At 43.3% G+C, this 19,731-nt stretch overlaps 1 protein-coding gene across 31 annotated transcripts in view; it reads left to right on the forward strand.

Moving 5' to 3' along the window:
• The window catches only part of GATA5 (GATA binding protein 5), a 2,064,317-nt gene that overhangs the window by 386,893 nt on the left and 1,657,693 nt on the right, over positions 1-19,731 (forward strand). The window contains exon 1 of one of the 31 annotated variants that reach the window (XM_068262905.1): positions 5,172-5,222. The exons of 29 other annotated variants lie outside the window; for them this stretch is intronic. The gene's annotated coding sequence lies outside the window, so the exon portion shown is untranslated. Of the gene's footprint in view, positions 1-5,171; positions 5,223-19,731 lie in introns of those variants that run through there. One more of the 31 variants, XM_068262909.1, reaches the window with a different exon arrangement.

Here is a 19,731-nt window from a genome sequence, read left to right on the forward strand (position 1 = left end):
GGTTGCCCAAATTTTCGTATCCCACTGTATTTCATTTCTGTGTCATAAGTAGGGATCAAACACTATCCGAGTGATATACCAGGTAAATGAATATATACACTGAGTCACCAAGGACAAGCCTATACCTATACCTATAGGGCTTGTCCTTGGTGACTTATAAGTAGGGATAAAGTTATTTCTGATTAAATAAGGACATAGCTAAACTGTCAAAACTGCTCTGGTCCATAAATGTTTGGAAACAAGCTCTGGATGCTAAGTGGTTAATATGGAGTCTATACTTCTTTCTTCCATTCTTCCAGCAGATAACATTTTTAGCTATTGCTAATGCTATTCCTAAATCTATTCCTCCAAAATGCCAGTCGACCACTTTCCAACAGCAAAAGTTTTAAATAAGCCAACGTCTAATAAATGCTGCAGTTTATCAGCCGCTCAGAACCTGTGACCACCTCTCTAGGGCTAGCCAGGCTTATAGAGCAAAACAAAGAAGCAAGTCCCTTCATTAGTGGAATTAAAATGCAACTGTTGCGTTGAGATATGTCAAAAATGGGTGACCTCAATAAGCAAGTCACGTCCTTCAGTAAGGGAGCTATTAAGCATCCTGACAGGGGCTGGTCATAGGAAGAAGCAGAGGCTTATAATGAGCTATTAGCCGTATGAACCCAGGCAAAAGAACGTCTATGTGATAAAGAAGCCACACAGGCAGAAGAACGTCTATAAAGAAGTCACACAGGCCTGGTGACAGCAGGCTGAACGGAGCACCTGTGCAACCACCTCTCTTGGAAAGTCCGGATAATTAAAGCTGAAATCTGACTTAAAAATATATAGTTGTAAAGTGTAAGTTTAAAAAGTTGTTCGGTAATTTATTGTTCCTAAAAAAAAATTACCTTTCTCTAAAAATGTCCAAACTCTTTTTTTTTTTTTTGCAGCTGATTATGTAGATAGAAATGGTCAGTGAGATGCAAATAATTTCGAGTAATACAGCGTTATGCACATTTTGTATGCAAATTTATGCAACTGGAAAATTAACCAATCCAATGAGGTAAAATTTGATTGGTCCATTTTCAAGCTGCATACATTTGCATATAAACTTTGCATAATCCTGCATCAAACTCAAAATTATTTGCATTTCATTGACCAGCCCTATATGTACATTTCCATGTTCCATTTTGAGATATTTTTATGTACTCTACAATTTCTCTAAATGATCTATTAGGGGAAGTGAATATTAATCAGGGGCTTCAACATGCAGGTACTTACCCCGTTAAGATGAATAACAAAAGGCCTGTATTGGCAAAAAAAACTATATGCTCTATTTAGGGCACCTAGCAAAACTTTTGTGGATCCTTCCAGTTCCTTCCTCTATCTCAAAGGCCCCACTCATATACATTACCTCGAAAACAGGGGTGTCAAACTCTGGCCCAAACAGTAATTATACAGTATTTGGCCACAAGGGTAATTTTGAATTTGTACTGCAGCTGGCCCAGTGTCACGCTCACTGTTGCTGGCTCTGTGTTGCCGATCTCCGCAGTGACTGTATGTTTTCCGCTGTGCACACATGGTTGGCTGAGGAGTTAAGTCCTTGGTGAGTGACATCTGTATGCACATTTGCCCCAGGCCATAGTTCCGTGTGCACGCATACGTGGAGCCTGGATGCTGATAATGTTCATGTACGGCTTGCGGCACTATGCTCCACGCACCAATTAAGCTACAGGCACGGGCGTAAGTTCAAATCATGGGGTCTCCCAGCAAAACTTTAATGGAGCCCTCAATACTCACACGCTTGGTGGCCCCCACAACCTGGGGGGCCCATCTTGCAAGGGTCATAAAACAAATGTGACCATCGGCATCTTCACACCCATAACAAGTGTAACCACAAAAACACCAGATCTGAAGGATGGACCCCCTTATTGGAGAAAGGGTAGGTTAGTAGTTGGAGCCCCCTCACAGCTCTTTGCCCCCCCCCCCCTACGCTTTCAGGGACTACTCTGCTAGAGTTACGCCCCTGCCTTTTCTGACTACTCTTATCTGATCTCTTGGTTTTGACTTTGGCAAGTCTGGTTGGTATATTCTGTCATATTCTGCATAGAGGGAGATATGAGGGACAATATCATTAAAGGTGTGCAACAACAACCACATAAACTTTATACCAATACAAGGATATGTATAAAAGATATTGAAGAAACTCAAAAAGGTTTATATGCAAAAATACAAAAAGTCTTTATTGAAGACAAAAGTCATGCAAAATATTCATAAAAGGTATCCTTCAAGAAGCATATTCCATAGCCGAGGATGGCGAATATACAGCAGCAATTAACATCAAGATTATGTACAATCGTAAGTATTGAGGTGACAACGTCGACTTGTTTCGGGATAGACCCTTCATCAGGCCTCCACATATAAAGTCAAATCTGGATAATTACTGCATGATCTTAAGTAACATCTGGACAACATGAAGCCAGGTAAGACCACTAGTCCTGTTTTCACACACAAAGACCGCACGTAGCAAGGGTTGGAGGAGAGTCTCTCTCTCTCTCATGTAGCCCTTGCTACATGCGGTCTCTGTGTGTGAAAACAGGACTAGTGGTCTTACCTGGCTTCATGTTGTCCAGATGTTACTTAAAGAGACTCTGTAACAGAATTTGCAGCCTTATTTATTCAATCCTATAAGTTCCTATACCTGTTCTAATGTGGTCTGTCTTACTGCAGCCTTTTCTAGTTGCACAGTCGCTGTAATATCTATGTTATATAATCTAATCTTCTTTCCTTTGTCGGGTTAGGCAGGAATGTGCTGCTCTGCTGTGATAGGGATAAGCTATGCACACCCCCTCCATGTTCCCTGCAGGCTCTGTATGCTGCGTGTATGACTCACAGACAGGGCTTCTCTGAGCCTGTCACATTCTGGTTAGCAGCAATGTTTTTTGTTTGTAAACACTGCATAAAACTGGCAATTACAAGCCAGGATCGCAGCAGCCAGTGGCAGAAACAGCAAAGAGGGGCCCAGGAGAACATAATGAATAGAATGGTATGCTTGTTAGTGCAAGAATTTTAGAGTACAGATTCTCTTTAAGATCATGCAGTAATTATCCAGATAAACAGTGAATTACTACTAGTGGTTGCAGCCGTAAGGGGGTAAAAAAGTGTGCGTGTGTGTGTGTGTGGGGGGGGGGGGGGGCACTGCAGGAGTAAGGGCATGTGAGAGTTCTGGAGGTTGACAATAGAGTGGAAAAAAAATGTCCGTGTCTTGAGGTCCTGGTGGAGATGGCTCGAAACCTTTGGCCTGACTGGAGAAAACTAAAGAAGCAGTGGCCTGGTTGTGAGAGGTTGTTGGTGATCCTCAGTGCTCTGGAGCACAGTCTGGAGGTCAAGTAGGTGCAGGATTTCTCCATTAATCCTCTCCTATCTGATGACCCTCTGTACTGTAGTCTGTATCTGTCACTGGCTTCTCTGCTAGTGACAGATACTAGTCAAATAATGAGAGCCATGATATCTGTGGTGCTGGAAGCCACAAATGCTGGGAAGTGTTTGTTAAAACCTGTATAGATGCTGTTGACATCCGTGGATCAATTATTTATGTCTAGATATTTAATGTACGGGTCTATATGAAAAGGGCGCCCGTAAAAAAGGGCGCCTGGTGGAGCCCATATATACCAACTTCAGCTACAAAAAAGACGCCTGGTGTAGCCCATATAAACTTCGGCTGCAAAAAGGGCGCCTGGTGTAGCCCATATAAAAACTTCGGCTACAAAAAAGGCGCCTGGTGTAGCCCATATAAAAACTTCGGCTACAAAAAAACTCTGGGATGTGTTAATTACTATTCCCCCTCCAGGCCGCCATGGATAGTGGGGGAATAAAAAATAATTCGGCTTCCAGCACTTGTAGCCCATATAAAAACATAGGCTACAAAAAAATGCAATAATATGCACCTTACTGTAGCCGTAAGGGGCACCTTACTGTAGCCGAAAACCTTGTAGCCGAAAAAATATGGGCTACAAAGGGGCGCCCTACTGTAGCCGAAAACCTTGTAGCCGAAAAAATATGGGCTACAAAGGGGAGCCCGCTTGTAGCCTATATCAAAACTCGGGCGCCCTTTTATACACCTTGTAGCCCATATTTCCAGAAATAACATTGATGTCTATGGCGGCGCCCTTTTCATACAGGCAGCTCGGGCGCCCCTTTCAACCGATACCTTAATGTACAATACTTTGAATTATGCTTATTCTGGGATTTTTTGCATATTGTTTTTCTTTTGAGATTTTAAATAAAATATAATATATCAAAAACACCTATACAGAAACCATTATTTTATTATAACATTTTATTTCATTTTAGGTACCCTTAAATGAGTCATCAGAGCAAATATGCTAAAAGAAGTGGTACTTACCGGGGGCTTCCTCCAGCTCCAAGCTCCCAGGACGTCCCTCGCCGCAGCTCTGCCCGCAGCCGTTCGCCGCAGGTCCGTCCCGGTCCTCGGCGACGACGTCAGAGCGACCTCTAGGTCGCTCTGTACTGCGCCTGCGCGAGCGGCGCTGTCAATCACCGCCACGTGGACCGGAGCGGACTGCACAGGCGCAGTATAACTGCGCCGGCGAGGTCCGCTCCGGCCCACGTGGCAGTGATTAACAGCGCCGCTCGTGCAGGCGCAGTACAGAGCGACCTGGAGGTCGCTCTGACATCGTCGCTGGGGACTGGGACAGGCCTGCGGCGAACGGCTGTGGGCAGAGCTGCGGCAAGGGACGTCCTGAGAGGTTGGAGCTGGAGGAAGCCGCTGGTAAGTACCACTTCTTTTAGCATATTTCCCCTGATGACTCCTTTAATGAGGAACTGTCGCGAAAATCTTAAAATTCTTAAAATTTAAAACATATACAAATAAGAAGTACATTTCTCCCTGAGTAAAATGCGCCATAAATTACTTTCCTCCTATGTTGCCGTCACTTACAGTAAGTAGTAGAAATTTGACATTACCGACAGATTTTGGACTAGCCCATCTTGTCATAGGGGGGTTCTTAGGGTTTTCTTTATTTTTAAAAGCACTTAGTGAATAGCAGTTGCTCCGTCCAACTGCCAATCAAGTGTGCAGCGAGCAGGAAGGCTGGCCAGCATCTTTGTATTAATCATTTTCAGGGAATGACTTTTTAAAGAATAAAGGCAATGCTGAGAATCCCCCTATGAGAAGATTGGGTATCCCAAAATCTGTCGGTAATGTCAAATTTCTACTACTTACTGTAAGTGACAGCAACAAAGGAGAAAAGTAATTTATGGCTTATTTTACTCTTTGAAGAAAAGTACTTCTTATTTGTATGTGTTTTAAATCTTAAGATTTTCGCAACAGTTCCTCTTTAAATCTGTGGCGTAGCTAGGGTATTTGACATCCGGTGCGGATAATTTACTGACACCCCCCCCCCCCCCCACAAAGAAAAGTGAAGCGTGCTGCGGCAAAAAATGGGTGTGGCATGACATCACATGGGTGGAGCTAACTAATGTAACTGTGTAACAGTAAGGCAGTGGGCTAATATAGGTGGCCAGAATAGTTGCCCCCAGCATAGGTTAGATAGGTAGGCGCCCCAGTATAGATTACATAGGTAGCTGCCCCCCAGTATAGGTTAGATAGGTAAGTGCCTCCAGTATAGGTTAGATAGGTAGCTGCCCCCCAGTATAGGTTAGATTGGTAGCTGCCCCCAGTATAGGTTAGATAGGTAGCCGGCCCCCAGTATAGGTTAGATCAGGTAGGTGCCCCCCAGTATAGGTTAGATTGGTAGCTGCCCCCCAGTATAGGTTAGATTGGTAGCTGCCCCCAAGTATAGGTTAGATAGGTAGCTGCCCCCCCAGTATAGGTTAAATTAGGTAGGTGCGCCAAGTATAGGTTAGATTAGGTAGCTGCCGCCTAGTATAGGTTAGATAGGTAGCTGCCCCCCAGTATGGGTTAAGGTAGGTGGTGCCCCCCATAATGGATGGGGGAGTCAGCTGCAGGGAGGGCAGCCCAACCTCTCCCTCCCTTCCTCTCCCCGGCCGCCCTCCATGCTCCCCCCTCGGACTGCAGAGTTAGCGCAGGGAAGCGCTTTAAATAGTCAGTAACTCACCTCCCTGGTTCCAATCGCCGCTCACTAGCCGCTGGTCTTCTCCTCTGCATAGACGCTTATACACACTATACTTCCTGTATAGCAGGAAGCAGCGGTTGTATCAGCATCTATGCAGAGCAGGAGACCAGTGGCTAGTGAGCGGCGATTGGAACCAGGGAGGTGAGTTACTATTTACAGAGCTTCCCTGCACTAACTCTGCAGTGGGAGGGGGGAGCATGGAGGGCGGCCCGGGGAGAGGAAGGGAGGGAGAGGTCGGGCTGCCCTCCCCACGGCTGACTCCCCCCTCCATTACAGCGCCCCCTCCATCAGCGCTCAGGGCGGCTATCCGGAGCTACATCACCCCTGTCCTGCCAATCTCTCACCCCACCTGGTGCGGGTCGCACTCCCTGCCCCCCTACCCCCCACCTCCTCATGACGCTTGTGCCTTAAATAAAAAATAGGGCAGTGATGGATGAGAAAATGGAGTCTGCACAGTGAATGGATAGAGAATAATACATTTTTATTTCTGTTGTGCTCTCCAGTCTCCACTTTCTACAACCTGATCATCAATTTTTTTTATGAAAAAACATATTTATCACAGGGCAGTGACATGTTAGGTTTTACCAATCAGTATTAGATCACCAGGAACGCTGAAACTTCCACTCCACGAGGTTCTGCCAGACCAAGCGTCCAGGCAGGACCAGCAGGTTTCCCTGATCCTAATCCCATGTACAAGCTATACTTGTCTTACTTTATTAAGATGACCCTGATATCTGGGAACTCCGTATGAAAGGAAAATAAGATATGCATACATATTTGTCTGTCAGCATTCATGATATTATCCAACAATAGAACTGTGCCTTTTGAGCTGGAAAAAAAAAATGTCACTCCTGAAGAAGTGGACTATATAATCTGTTATGTCCACAAAACACATTGAGACTTTAGCAATATCTTGGCCAATTTGTACTTAACAATACTATACAGTATATATATCGGGGGATGAGCAGCACAAACCAAATTATATGCAATACTATGCAGAGCATGCATGGAGCACTGGAGATCCCCAGTCTCCATAATAAATACAGAGGGGCTACAGCACACAACAGGAAAACAGTGACAGGGGCTCTTGGTTACGCTTTAACGTGCTTAAAGAAAACCTGAACTGAAATTAAAAGTCAAAATAAGCATACACAAGTCATACTTACCTTCCATGTAGTCTACTCCTCAGTGTCTTTCTCCTGTCCCGCGTCCTGTTTGTTCACTGTGATCAAGGGAATTTTCCGTCCTCCATTTTGAAAATGGCCATTACCCATAACAGCTTTCTGGTCAGGACACAGTTAAACTGTAACATCACCAACTTGAGCCATAGGGAAACATGGACATTACCTGGTACATCAGTTTTCCTCTCAGCTATAACTGACAGCAACTGATATTTTACTGACAGCAACTGATATATTTCAGATCTGACAAAATGTTGTCAGAATTGGAAGGGATTAATGTCAGAAGAAAATTGTGAGCTTCTGAGAGGAACTGATGGCAAGGTAACTACGTAATGTTCATTTCAAGTTACCTCATGTGTTTATTTTAAATATTTTTACTCAGTACAGGTTCTCTTTAAGCTCACCAACTGCGCCAAAGTGTCCCCAATCTGGTTAGACCTACTCTAACCAGGCAAACATGCTAGTTTTTTTCAGCGTTTTAGTGGGAAACATGCAAAAAGACCAAGAGTCAACTAAATGGGAAAAAGAAAATTAAAAACACCTCACCTTCTACTAGCTACTGACTGAACTATGAGCTCTGCTCATTTATATGCTTAACTGTGCTAGAGGTGGGCGTGGTTATGCACGCTCACAGGGGAAAATAATATAAGCCAATGGATGAGCAGCACAAACCGAATTTATATGCAATACTATGCAAAGCATGCACGCAGCACTGGGATCTCTGCAGCACTGGACATCATTTGTCTTATTGTGATCCCACCTTGTGTTGTGTGGTGGGGGTCGCATTTTGGGAGAATACTCTGTTCTAGAACTTCCTATAAAGGGAAGTAATTGTATGCAATATGGAAAACTGTTAATCTTGTATGTAACCTATAATACTGTGATGGCTATACAAGCCATCACAGTATTATAGGTTACATCCTTTTTTGTATGTGAAAATCCTTTTAACTGCTTCACAACTGAGGGGTTTTACCCCTTCACCATCCGAGCAATTTTCACCTTTCAGCGCTCCTTACATTCATTCGCCTATAACTTTATCATTACTTATCACAATAAAATGAACTATATCTTGTTTTTTTTACCACCAATTAGGCTTTCTTTAGGTGGGACATTATGCCAATAATTATTTTATTCTAAATTTGTTTTAATGGGAAAATAGGAAAACTTTTGGAAAAAAAATAATTATTTTTCAGATTTGGCCATTATAGTTTTTAAATAATGCATGCTACTGTAATTAAAATAAATGTAACTTATTTGCCCATTTGTCCCGGTTATTACACCGTTTAAATTATGTGTAGCTGGTTTCCCCTGTAAAATCCTGTGCCCATAATAAGATTAGTGTCTTGTGTGGGATAAAGGGGAAAACCAACAACCTTACTAATTAAGATAAGATATCTTTGAGACCCTAGTTGGTATATTGGGCATTCTGAATCAGGGCAAAGACATGTTAGGTTTTGCCAGTCAGTATTATATCACCAGAAACATGGTTGTCCTATGTTGGCAGTCAGTTACTCCACTCACTAGACCAGGTTAGAAGTAGTGACGATCGCAATCAGCTAATTCCAATTTTCGCAATTACGCCTATACGTAATTAAGATTTGTTAATTCAAGTGATTTCGTATCATTTGTAATTTCGCATACATTTTTGCGTAATTTCGTGCTGAATTTGGCAGTGAATAGCAAAGCCCCCATAAATGCTATTGTCACCAAAATTTTTCAAAAGGACATTGTCGTTTTTGAGAAAATTCATTTTTAAAACGCAAAGAAAAATGGTTTTTAAACTCAGAAAAATGACAGTTTAAAAACCCATTTTTCTTTGCATTTTTAAAATCGATTTTCTCAAAAACGACAAAAATTGTATTTTTGACTTGTATCCACTATGGCCTCGATTCATCAAGACTTATCAAATCAATTTCCGACAGCTCGGTAAAATAACGAACTCGATAAGTTGATTTCAGGATTCATCAAAGTTATCTACAGCTGTTAGCGAGCATTCGGTAATCATTCGGTACTGATGCGATAAAACGGAGGAAAGTGCAATTCATGAAAATGAAAGCGAGCGTGGTTTAGCGTTAAAATTAGGATTAGTTATCTCCTTCACGCCTCTGTCGTTATTCCGGTCAGATCATTGCTGACAGAGAAGATGGAGCCATTTGAAGTGGTTATGTATCTGCAGGGACGGATCTAGGGGGGGGGGGGGGGGCAAGGCGCAGCTTGTTGAATTCTTAAAGCGGCAAAATGAATGGCAGTTTAGGCGCCAAAACCTGACCTTTAGGCGCCAAAACCTGACCTTGCCCCAGGCGCAACTTGGTCTTGATCCGTCCCTGTGTATCTGCTGAGAGTGATTCAAAGGCGCAGAAGGGCAAGAATAAGGTCTAGAACCATATCAATTTGCAAGAGAATGGATTTATTTGCTACACCAGGACATCATCTTGTAAGAGAACACAGGCAGTGCCAGGGTTAACTAAATTGCTAGCTGCACTACATTTTTTCAGAAAAGGCTACTATCAAGCCGTAGCTGGCGAAATTGTGGGATTGTCCCAAGCCACTTCCAAAATCCTGGTCCAGGTGTTAAAGCGGACCCAAACCAAACAATTTTTTAATTCAAAATATTTAGTTGCACCACTCTGACAGATACACAGATAAATAAACACTCCTTCAAGCCTATGAGCATTTCAGTGCATGCTTTTCACCCTTCTCTTCTCATAACTAGGATAATACAGGTGGCAGCCATTAGCAATTCCTCCATTGCCGGACACCACCTACTCCACCAGTTTGCCAGATTCTGTCCCGGCAATATGAAAGGAAGGGAGGGGTTCCTCCAATAAATGTAAAATATTTTATATTTGTCATCATGCAGCTGGAAAAAGGCTGCTATTTATTATTATAATTTAGAAAATAGATTTTATTTCTGAAATCTTGTATTTTTAATTTGGGTCCACTTTAAAGGGGAACTGAAGAGAGAGGTATATGGAGGCTGTCATGTTTATTTCCTTTTAGACAATACCAGTTGCCTGGCAGCCCTGCTGATCCTCTGCCTCTAAAACTATTAGCCATAGCCCCTGAACAAGCATGCAGAAGATCAGGTGTTTCAGTGGTTCAGACTTATAAGTCTGATCTGACAAGACTAGCTGCATGCTTGTTTCTGGTTTTAATCAGATACTACTGCAGAGAAATCACCAGCAGGGCTGCCAGGCAACTGGTATTGATTAAAAGGAAATAAACATGACAGCCTCCATATACCTCTCTCTTCAGTTCCCCTTTAAGCCCTATTCGGAATGTTGGTAGGTGGTGTTCAAAGGACTGCCTTTTTACCCACAATTCCACTGGAATCTTATGGCCTTGTGTTAAATTACCGCTGTAAAATGGAAATATCGTCACATTACCGAATGGCATCCAGGCTGCCTGTAACTCTGTGTCTGATCGTTGGAACTCTGGAATTAATTGCTGTAAGAGGATTCCCATCGACGTGGCAAGGTTTACAGTTTTACGTTGTACCTATTTAGAAATCTCAGCTGCGTTGATTGTACGGCAATCTTTAAAATCATCCGCGAAGCAACCCTATGATTTATTTCAGTCTTTAATCCTTAAATTGTAGTATCAAAAGGAGGTTCAGCTCTGTATGTGGCACATTTAATTCACACGGTCGTCGCTGGAAGGATTAGCGTTCAGCAGCCATTCTCTTTGTTACATTCTCAGCATATGGTTTCAACCTCCAAACACATTCTAAATGCAAGTAAATGGGGCAGAGCGGGAGAATAAGACTCACAAATAGGAGCATGCCATGTAAGGGATTTAAAATGGGAAAGCAGTGAAAGCGGAATCATAAAAATACTGAGTAGTGTGTGATTTGAGTAATTAAGGTGAATAGACATCCACTATTTGTGTCACCTGTTAGGATGGAGCGTGACACTGTGGAGGAGCGAGCTCACACAGAGGCGTCCCTCAGTTATAGCTAAGCAGCACACTGACAACACTGAGAGCAGACAAGGAATGATGATGTGACGCGTGATGGTGCGACGGGCATAGCAATAGCTCCCCATGAATATATAAATCACTGTGATTGCATGCTCCACTGTTCCTACGTTGTCCTCCTCTGTAAGCCGACTCAGCCGCCAAGTTGCTTGATGTATGCCACCTATAGACTCATTGAAGCCTAGGTTCAGTAATATAAAAGATTAGGAGGCTAAGGGATTTTGCTGGGGTGGGGACTAGAGTTCAGGTGAAGGACTGCCTGGGATAATAAGGTGGTCCTGTGCCTGGAGGTTTTGGCAGGGATAGTTCTGTAGCAATGACTTGATGGTGCAAGTACAGACTTGTGGGGTAGGAGAGGCCGCGGGTTATACTGTTGGCCCTGGTCCTCAGTCCAGATGTGTGGAGTAGGTTGAGTGGTGGCTGGCAAGGGTGACCCGATGATCCTCTCCACAACGTTTCTTACTCTTTGAAGTTTGTGCCTTTCGCTTGAGGTTGCACCTGCATACCAGACAATAATGGGGGAACAGTGGATAGATTCAATAGAAGCCATGTAGAAGCTGGTCAGCAGCTCCCACGGCATTCCAATTTTTTCTGTTATCGCAGGAAGAATAACCTTTGCTGAGCTTTTTCTTCTGGATTCTGATGATGTTCTCCCCCATCTCAGATTGTTGGTAGTGGTAGAGCCTAGGAACTGAATGCTTGGTATCCTGGTGACCTCAGTGCCTTAATGGAGACTAGCTTGGGAGAGAGTGGGTGGTCATGGTCGGTTCAAAGGTTTTCGCCATGTTTAGAAAGAGCTTGTTGTCTTTGCACTATTTGAAAATCTCTTGATCTGGTTGTGGAATGCGCAATCTCCATTTCCATTGATGAGACCAAGGATGTCAGTGTCATCAATGAAACGGATGGCCTTGACAGACTCAGCAGATGAGGTTTTATCCCTCCTTATCTAACTTAACTCATGATTTACATTTCTTTATCTGTCTTTTTTTCATGATTTATATTTTCATAATTATTTTACCTCATAAACTATCTTGCTCTGGCCCATATCCATTTAAGTTTTCCCTAAGGAAAAATGGTTTTTAAATGTAAATGTTTTCAGACAGCAATTTTGGTGACAATAGCATGTATGGGGGCTTTGCTGTCAACGCTAAAGTCGGCACAAAATTACATGGAAATAACGCAAAATTAGGTTCCCTGATTATGTTTACAAACAAAATTAATTATGATTTTTCCCAAAATTTTGCATTATAATTTTTCATCACAATCAGAAATTACGATGTGAAATTACAATTATGCGACATTTATGGTCAGTTTTTATGAATTTATCAGCTATGCTTTTTGATAATCAACCATGATATGCAAACCTCAAACCCCCCCCCCCCCCCACTAGGGTTTGAATCACTTTTCAAAAGGTAAATCCATCCACTTTCATTAAAATTGCGGTAAAAATCGCAGCAATCGCGTATGCATAAAACGTATGCGATCGCTGCAATTTTTATGCAATTTTTACAGCGATTTTAATGAAAGGGAATGGGAGTGATTTTCAAAAAGTACTCAGAAAGACTATTATCATCGCTTAATGAAGCCGACATAATATGTTTTTATCTGCATACGTTTTTTGATCATTCCATATCTCTGTGTCATTCAGCCATCTTACTGAATATATATGGACTGAACTAGTTTGCTTTTTCCTAGCATATTATTCTTGTGTTAACGCTTGGCATGTATATGTATCCATGCTTTTTCCTTAATAAAACATATTTAAAACTAAAAAGAATTCAGAAAGCGCTAATCAATCGCAAGCGCTCAGAAAAGTGCTTACATTGTGTCTGAACCTTAACGATACCAACACATTTGTCCACATCTGTAGTTGAGCATTGCGTGATCCACTGGGTGAAAGATATAAATTGGCATCAAGCAGATGAGAAAGATTTTAAAAGGATTTGCTGCAGTGAGAGGAATGAGGTATAACAAGCCGTGGAATGAGCTTCACATTACATGAACATATACGGTGGAATATTCATGTAATACAAGGTATGGGATAGAATCAGAGGCTAATTTGTATCGCTGCGTCTGACGTGTCACAGAATTAACCACTTTACTACCCTGGTAATTTTCACAGTTCAGCTCAGCTGTGATTAATTTGGCAATAACTTTATCAATAATTATCACAACTAAATGGTCTATATATTGTTTTTTTCAGGACAAATAAGGCTTTTTGTGGCTGATATTTGTTATTAGTAATTACCTTATTATCTATGCATTTTAAAAGGAAAATAAGGAAAAAAGTGAAAAAATACACAATTTATCCACTTTCATACATTATAGCTTTAATGTAATTGTACATTATACGCACACAATTTATTTGTCTATCCCTCCTGTTTATTTAAACAGTTTATTTGTTTTGATAATATATTAGATGTAGCCAGGGCAGTTTCTAGGCACAAATGCACTTAGGGCAAAATCCCCCCCCCCCTTCCTTGGAGCCAGGTATAGGTGCCCGCAGTATAGGTTAGCCAGGTCTAGTTGCACTCATTATAGGTAACCAGCTATAGGTCCCCCAGTATAGGTAGCCAGGCATAGGTGCCCCAGTATAGGTAGCCAGCTATAGGTAACCCCAGTATAAGTAGCCAGGCATAGGTGCCCCAGTATAATTGCCCCCAGTATAGGTTAGCCAGGTAGGTTTCTAAGGGTATAGGTAGCCAGTATAGTTGCCCCCAGTATAGGTTAGATAGGCAGGTGCCCCCACTATAGGTTAGATAGGTAGGTGCCCCCAGTACAGGTTAGCTATGTGGGTGCCTCCATTATATGTACCCAGAATAGTTGCCCCAGTATAGGCTAGCTAGGTAGGCACCCCCAGTATAGGTTAGCTAGGTAGGTGCCCGCAGTATAAGCTAGATAGGTAGATGCCCCAGTATAGGTTAGGCAGCTGCCCCCAGTATAGGTTAGATAAGTAGGTGCCCCAGTATAGATTAGATAGGTAGGTGTCCCCAGTATAAGTTGGATAGGTAGGTGCCCCTAGTATAGGCTAGATAGGTAGGAGTCCCCAGTATAGTTGCCCCAGTATAGGCTAGCTAGGTAGGCACCCCCAGTATAGGTTAGTTAGGTAGGTGCCCGCAGTATAATCTAGATAGGTAGGTGCCCCAGTATAGGTTAGGCAGCTGCCCCCAGTATAGGTTAGATAAGTAGGTGCCCCAGTATAGGTTAGTTAGGTAGGTGCCTGCAGTATAAGCTAGATAGGTAGGTGCCCCAGTATAGGTTAGGCAGCTGCCCCCAGTATAGGTTAGATAAGTAGGTGCCCCAGTATAGATTAGATAGGTAGGTGTCCCCAGTATAAGTTGGATAGGTAGCTACCCCCAGTAAAGGTTAGATAGGTAGGTACCCGCAATATAGGTTAGATAGGTAGCTGCCCCCAGTATAGGTTAGATAGGTAGGTACCCACAACATAGGTTAGATAGGTAGCTGGAGAAAGGTATGGGGAAAGGCTGCATGTCCCTAAACACATATTGCAATTGAATGGTTAATCGCACAGGCATACACCGCCTCTGTCAGACTGAAAAATGCATGCCCTGCATCCTAGACAAGTGCTAACATTTATTAAACTAGGAGGAGCTTTAGCTTCCAATATGGTTTGCATGCAAAATGTATTATACTAGACACTTGCGCCACGGTGAGGCAAACCTCCAGGCAAGTGACCTAACCTGAATTTAAAACCTTGGGAGCAGCTAAGCAAAAAAAATGTGTAACTTACATTTTGTTGAACAGCGAGGAGAACGCCTGCGCATACCACTAAGGCTGCATCTGAAATGACCACCAGCTCAGTGTGAAGCACCTAAATAGATTTTCTGCACACTTTGCATTCAATTCAGATGCAAATCATATGCAAATCTGCTACTACTTATTATGCAAACAGGAAACTCGGGGGGGGGGGGGGTAGGGCTGGGAGTTACACATTTTTTTTGCTTAGCTGCTCCCAAGGTTTTAAATTTGCATCTGAATTGAATGCAAAGTGTGCAGAAAATCTATTTAGGTGCTACACACTGAGCTGGTGGTCATTTCAGATGCAGCCTTAGTGGTATAGATAGGTAGCTGCCCCAGGTATAGGCTATATAGGTAGGTGCCCTCTAATGGAGGAGGGAGTCAGTCGCGGGGAGGGAGGCCCGACTTCTCCCTCCCTTCCTCTCCCGAGCTGCCCTCCGTGCTCCCCCCTCCGCTGCTAAACAGGAAGTAAAGTGTGTATAAGCATCTACGCAGAGGAGGAGACCAGCAGCAAGTAATTGGGGATTGGAACGCAGGAAGGTGAGTTGCTGTATACAGCTCTTCCTGCTGCGCTCACTCTGCAGCAGAGGGGGGAACATGGAGGGCGGCGCGGGAGAGGAAGGGAAGGAGAGGTCAGGACACCCTCCCCACAGCTGCGGCTCCCCTCCCATCATGGCGCCCCCCCTCCCTCAGTGCTCAGGGCGGCCTCACGGCCCTAGAAACGGGCCTGGATGTACCAATTAAGTAATGTATGCAATCTGTTACTGTCTGCCCTGGAATGTGTATTTACCACTTGTTTACAAATGAACTCTGCCATTGAATTCCCTGGGAGGAGGAGAGGGGTTTGCTGTCATTATTTTACAACTCTGTAGTGATGTTATCAGGTCAGAGATAAATTCAGAGATAAATAAACAGTGTTATCTATAGTAAGATTTTGTAGGAAGGATAGTGCAGTGACTTATTTTAACGTCATAGGGACAGCAAGTGGTTAATGAGTGCAGGAAGAAAGCAAAGGAGTAAATATATAAAACGTGTAAAGCTAAGTTGGATAAGGTTCCTATGCCCTTCTTGTTTAATGTCTTTGAAGCCTTTAGAGGATGACACTAATGGCCAAAAAAGGCATGTCCACAGTTCTGGTACTTCGGCACATTTGATCTTTATCTGTGCAAGAAAAGATATTTATAGCCGATACATCCGAATGTCCCTCACCTGCTGGATCTGAAGGATCAGTCAAGGCAAATTGGACTCTTCACAAAACACAAAAAAGACTCAAAGACGTTTTTTTTTTCCAGTAATGGAAGAAACTTCCTGTTCAGATGTGAGGATCGAGAAACTTAGCCACTCATATCTGATTTCAAGTATACGACACGGTGTGCCACAAAGCAGATAAAAGCATCAATAGGCCAACTAGAAATACCATAACGAGCACTCATTTTTTTCTTTTATTGTCCTTGGTAATGGGCACAGTAGCAGAAGAAGGTGACGTGGGTTAGTTAGGAGTATAAAGGAGGTGATAAGATACCCATACATCTACCGCTTTTGTGGCCCGCTCGACCATATGCTTCAATAGTGTTTAATGCAACAAGTGTAAATGTCATATAAGGGACTAACTAAAGTATCTATTCCGAGTATATTCATTCATTTTTTCCCTTTTACTACATAGATCTGGTAAGATTGTACATTCAAGATTGTATATTTGATGGGCATGTTTAGACAATCAAGGCAGCGCTAATCTGAGGGACTATAATGTGCAATCTTAGGCGTAGCAATCACCCCTGCAACCCCTGCCATCGCAAGGGGGTCCAGAGGCTATGGGGGCCCCTCCACCTGCCTCCTCCCAACCACAAGTGCAGCCAATTAGCAAAGCAATTAGCTAACCTTCCCATACATTCACAAAAACCATGTGCAGGAGAGTGCATAATGTTTTCCTGCTTCCAGAGGCTGCTTCACAGCAGAACACTCTCTGCTGCCATTCGCTGCCTCCCAATACCGTGGAATTGGGGGCCAAAGGGTGCCCCATGCTATCTTTTTTGCAGCACTTTTCACCTGAGTTTTCTCCCAGAAGATAATTTTCAAAAAAAAATGTAAAATAACTTTTGAGCATTTTACAATTGAAAACGTACCAAAAAGTTGGTGAAAAAGTGCTATCAGAATTATTTTGAGTATTTTCTTGCTTGCTGGTGGTTTACAAGGAATTTTATGACAAGGTGTTAAAACATCACCTAGGAGAAAATTCAGGTGAAAAAGTGAATTCCATGTGGGCTATGCTGTCAAGTCCCTGAGCTGAAGAGAAGACAGCATGAGTCATCAGAAAGGAGGAGTGATCACACAGGATTCAGTGAAAACAAGAACGTTTGAGTGAGCAAAAGGATTTTTTTGATGTGATTGGATATAACAGCAGAAACACTTTTCAAGGCAAGAAACGGCATCTGTGCTTTGGGTAAACACTTCTGTTTCAGGATATTATATGCAATTATCCACTACAGGATCATTTTAGTGCCTTAGCGGCTCAATCATGTTGTTTTCAGACAACAATTTTTACAGCAACTCAAATCAAACGTATCCCAATGATTCCCCTCTTGTTCATCCTTCTTATTCCGCAGTCTTGTGGGCTTTGGCCTGTTTGAGAAAGGCCAGGAAGCAGGGCATACGCTACCATATGAGTAACATGGGCATTTGCCACAGAGTCCTGAGCTGCCGGGCTCCCCTCAGGCCACCCCTGCGACCTAACTTTGGTCTCTGGGGCCCCTGCAGAGTCTTTGGCAGAGTAGCGACTCCTCTGAGTTATTTTATGAGCCACGAAGGAGCAGTACCCCAGTAAGGATGAAGATGGCAACACATGGAGCCACGGACCAACGGAGGAGCACGACAGCTGGGATAGGTGAGTCACTACTGTGCCAAAGATTTAGCAGGGCCCCAAGGACCACAGTTGAAGAGGAACTGTAATGAAAGTAACATAATGAATACAATTGTTTATTGTTTACAATATTCATTTATAGATTATTTAGTCAGTGTTTGCCCATTCTAAAATCTTTCCTCTCCCTGAATTACATTATGAAATGTATCACTGGTGGTGACATCTTTAGTCCTGTCAGGTGATCTGTGCGTAATATTCGATTCGTTACTGAGAGTTCTATGGGCAGAGGGAAATACTGGTTGCTTGGCAGTTGGAAGAAGCTGTTATTTCCCACAACACAACGAGGTTCACAAACAGCAAACTGTCAGGGCCATGGTCCTGACATCCCATTGTGGGAGGGGTTTTACCACCTGGTGATCTATTAGAGAAAAGGAAAAAAGCTTTCTCATTGGAAAGGGAGCCTCAGCTACTGATTGGGATGAAGTTCAATCCTGGGTTACAGTTTCTCTTTACGTGTGTGTGTGTGGGGGGGGGGGGGTGGGGTGACCTGGGGGGAACCAGCAGCCGGCTCAGGGCCCTAAGAGGAATTGGCAGTAACAAAGGGCCCCTAATGCTGATTTTTGGTCAGGTCTGCCTGCCCTGCCAGGAACTATCTCTCCTCTCCATTTCAGATCTGTAGGATTAATACTAATATTTATGCTAAGCTCCTGAATGTCTTCTGAATATACTTTATAATGTAACTTTTATAAAAGTAATCGCTTCTATCTAAAGCAAAGTATGATTTATGTCTGAGTGGTCTTTTATGTAAATGATAGTAACTTGTGTTCCTGGAGAGAGCCTGAGAGATAATGACACACAGGAGACCGTTAACATAGCAATAGACCTGCCGGAGGGATTTTGTGTCGTTTCTTTAGCATTAGTAGGAAAACGAGAGCATGCGACTGAGACCTGCAGCAATCCCCTCACAGATTATTCATAGCAAGTCCATTCCTTTAAAGACTTAGTAGATCATTAGCAAATGGGAAATTCAAGATAAATGGGCTCATGCTATTTTACTTTCAAGCAAAGTTATAAGCCATAGTTAAGTGAAAAAAGAAAACACATGAACCAGTATTTAAAGGGACCCTGAACAGACCATAAAAAATGGACTCTGGACTTACCTGGGGCTTCCTCCAGCCTCCCGTTGCCCACGAGTTCCCTTGGCATCCTCTGGGTCCCCTCCGTTCTCTCACTGGCTGCTCCAGTAACGTGTGACTTTGCCAGGAGCTGTTGCGCCCAGCTCAATCACACGCCCATTGCCGTAAGCATTCTGTGCAAGTACGGTCCATTCTTTCAGGAACCGCACATGTGCTAAATGATCACAGCGATGGGTGTGTGATCAGGTCGGGCGTACTGATAGGCCAAAGTTGTGCGCTACCGGAGCCGCCAGCAGGAGGATGGAGAGAACCCAGAGGATTCCAAGGGACCTGACGGTGTACGGGGCCTGGAGGAAGCCTCAGGTAAGTTCAAATTCCATTTTTATGATCTGTTTGGGTCCCTATAAATACTGTTTTAATACCACTTTAGCAAGAACAGTTGTACGTTTGTTAGTTCTTCTAACTGATTTACATATTTTGAAGGCACCGTTCATTAACCACTTGCCGACCGCACACTCATAACGTGCGTCGGCAAAGTGGCAGCTGCAGGACCAGCGACGCAGTACTGCGTCGCCAGCTGCAGCCTAATTAATCAGGAAGCAGCCGCTCGTACGAGCGGCTGCTTCCTGTCAAATCACGGCGGGGGGCTCCGTGAATAGCCTGCGGGCCGCCGATGGCGGCTCGCAGGCTAGATGTAAACACAAGCGGAAATAATCCGCTTTGTTTAC

Source organism: Hyperolius riggenbachi, chromosome 12 (assembly GCF_040937935.1).
Source record: "Hyperolius riggenbachi isolate aHypRig1 chromosome 12, aHypRig1.pri, whole genome shotgun sequence".
NCBI lineage: Eukaryota > Metazoa > Chordata > Amphibia > Anura > Hyperoliidae > Hyperolius > Hyperolius riggenbachi.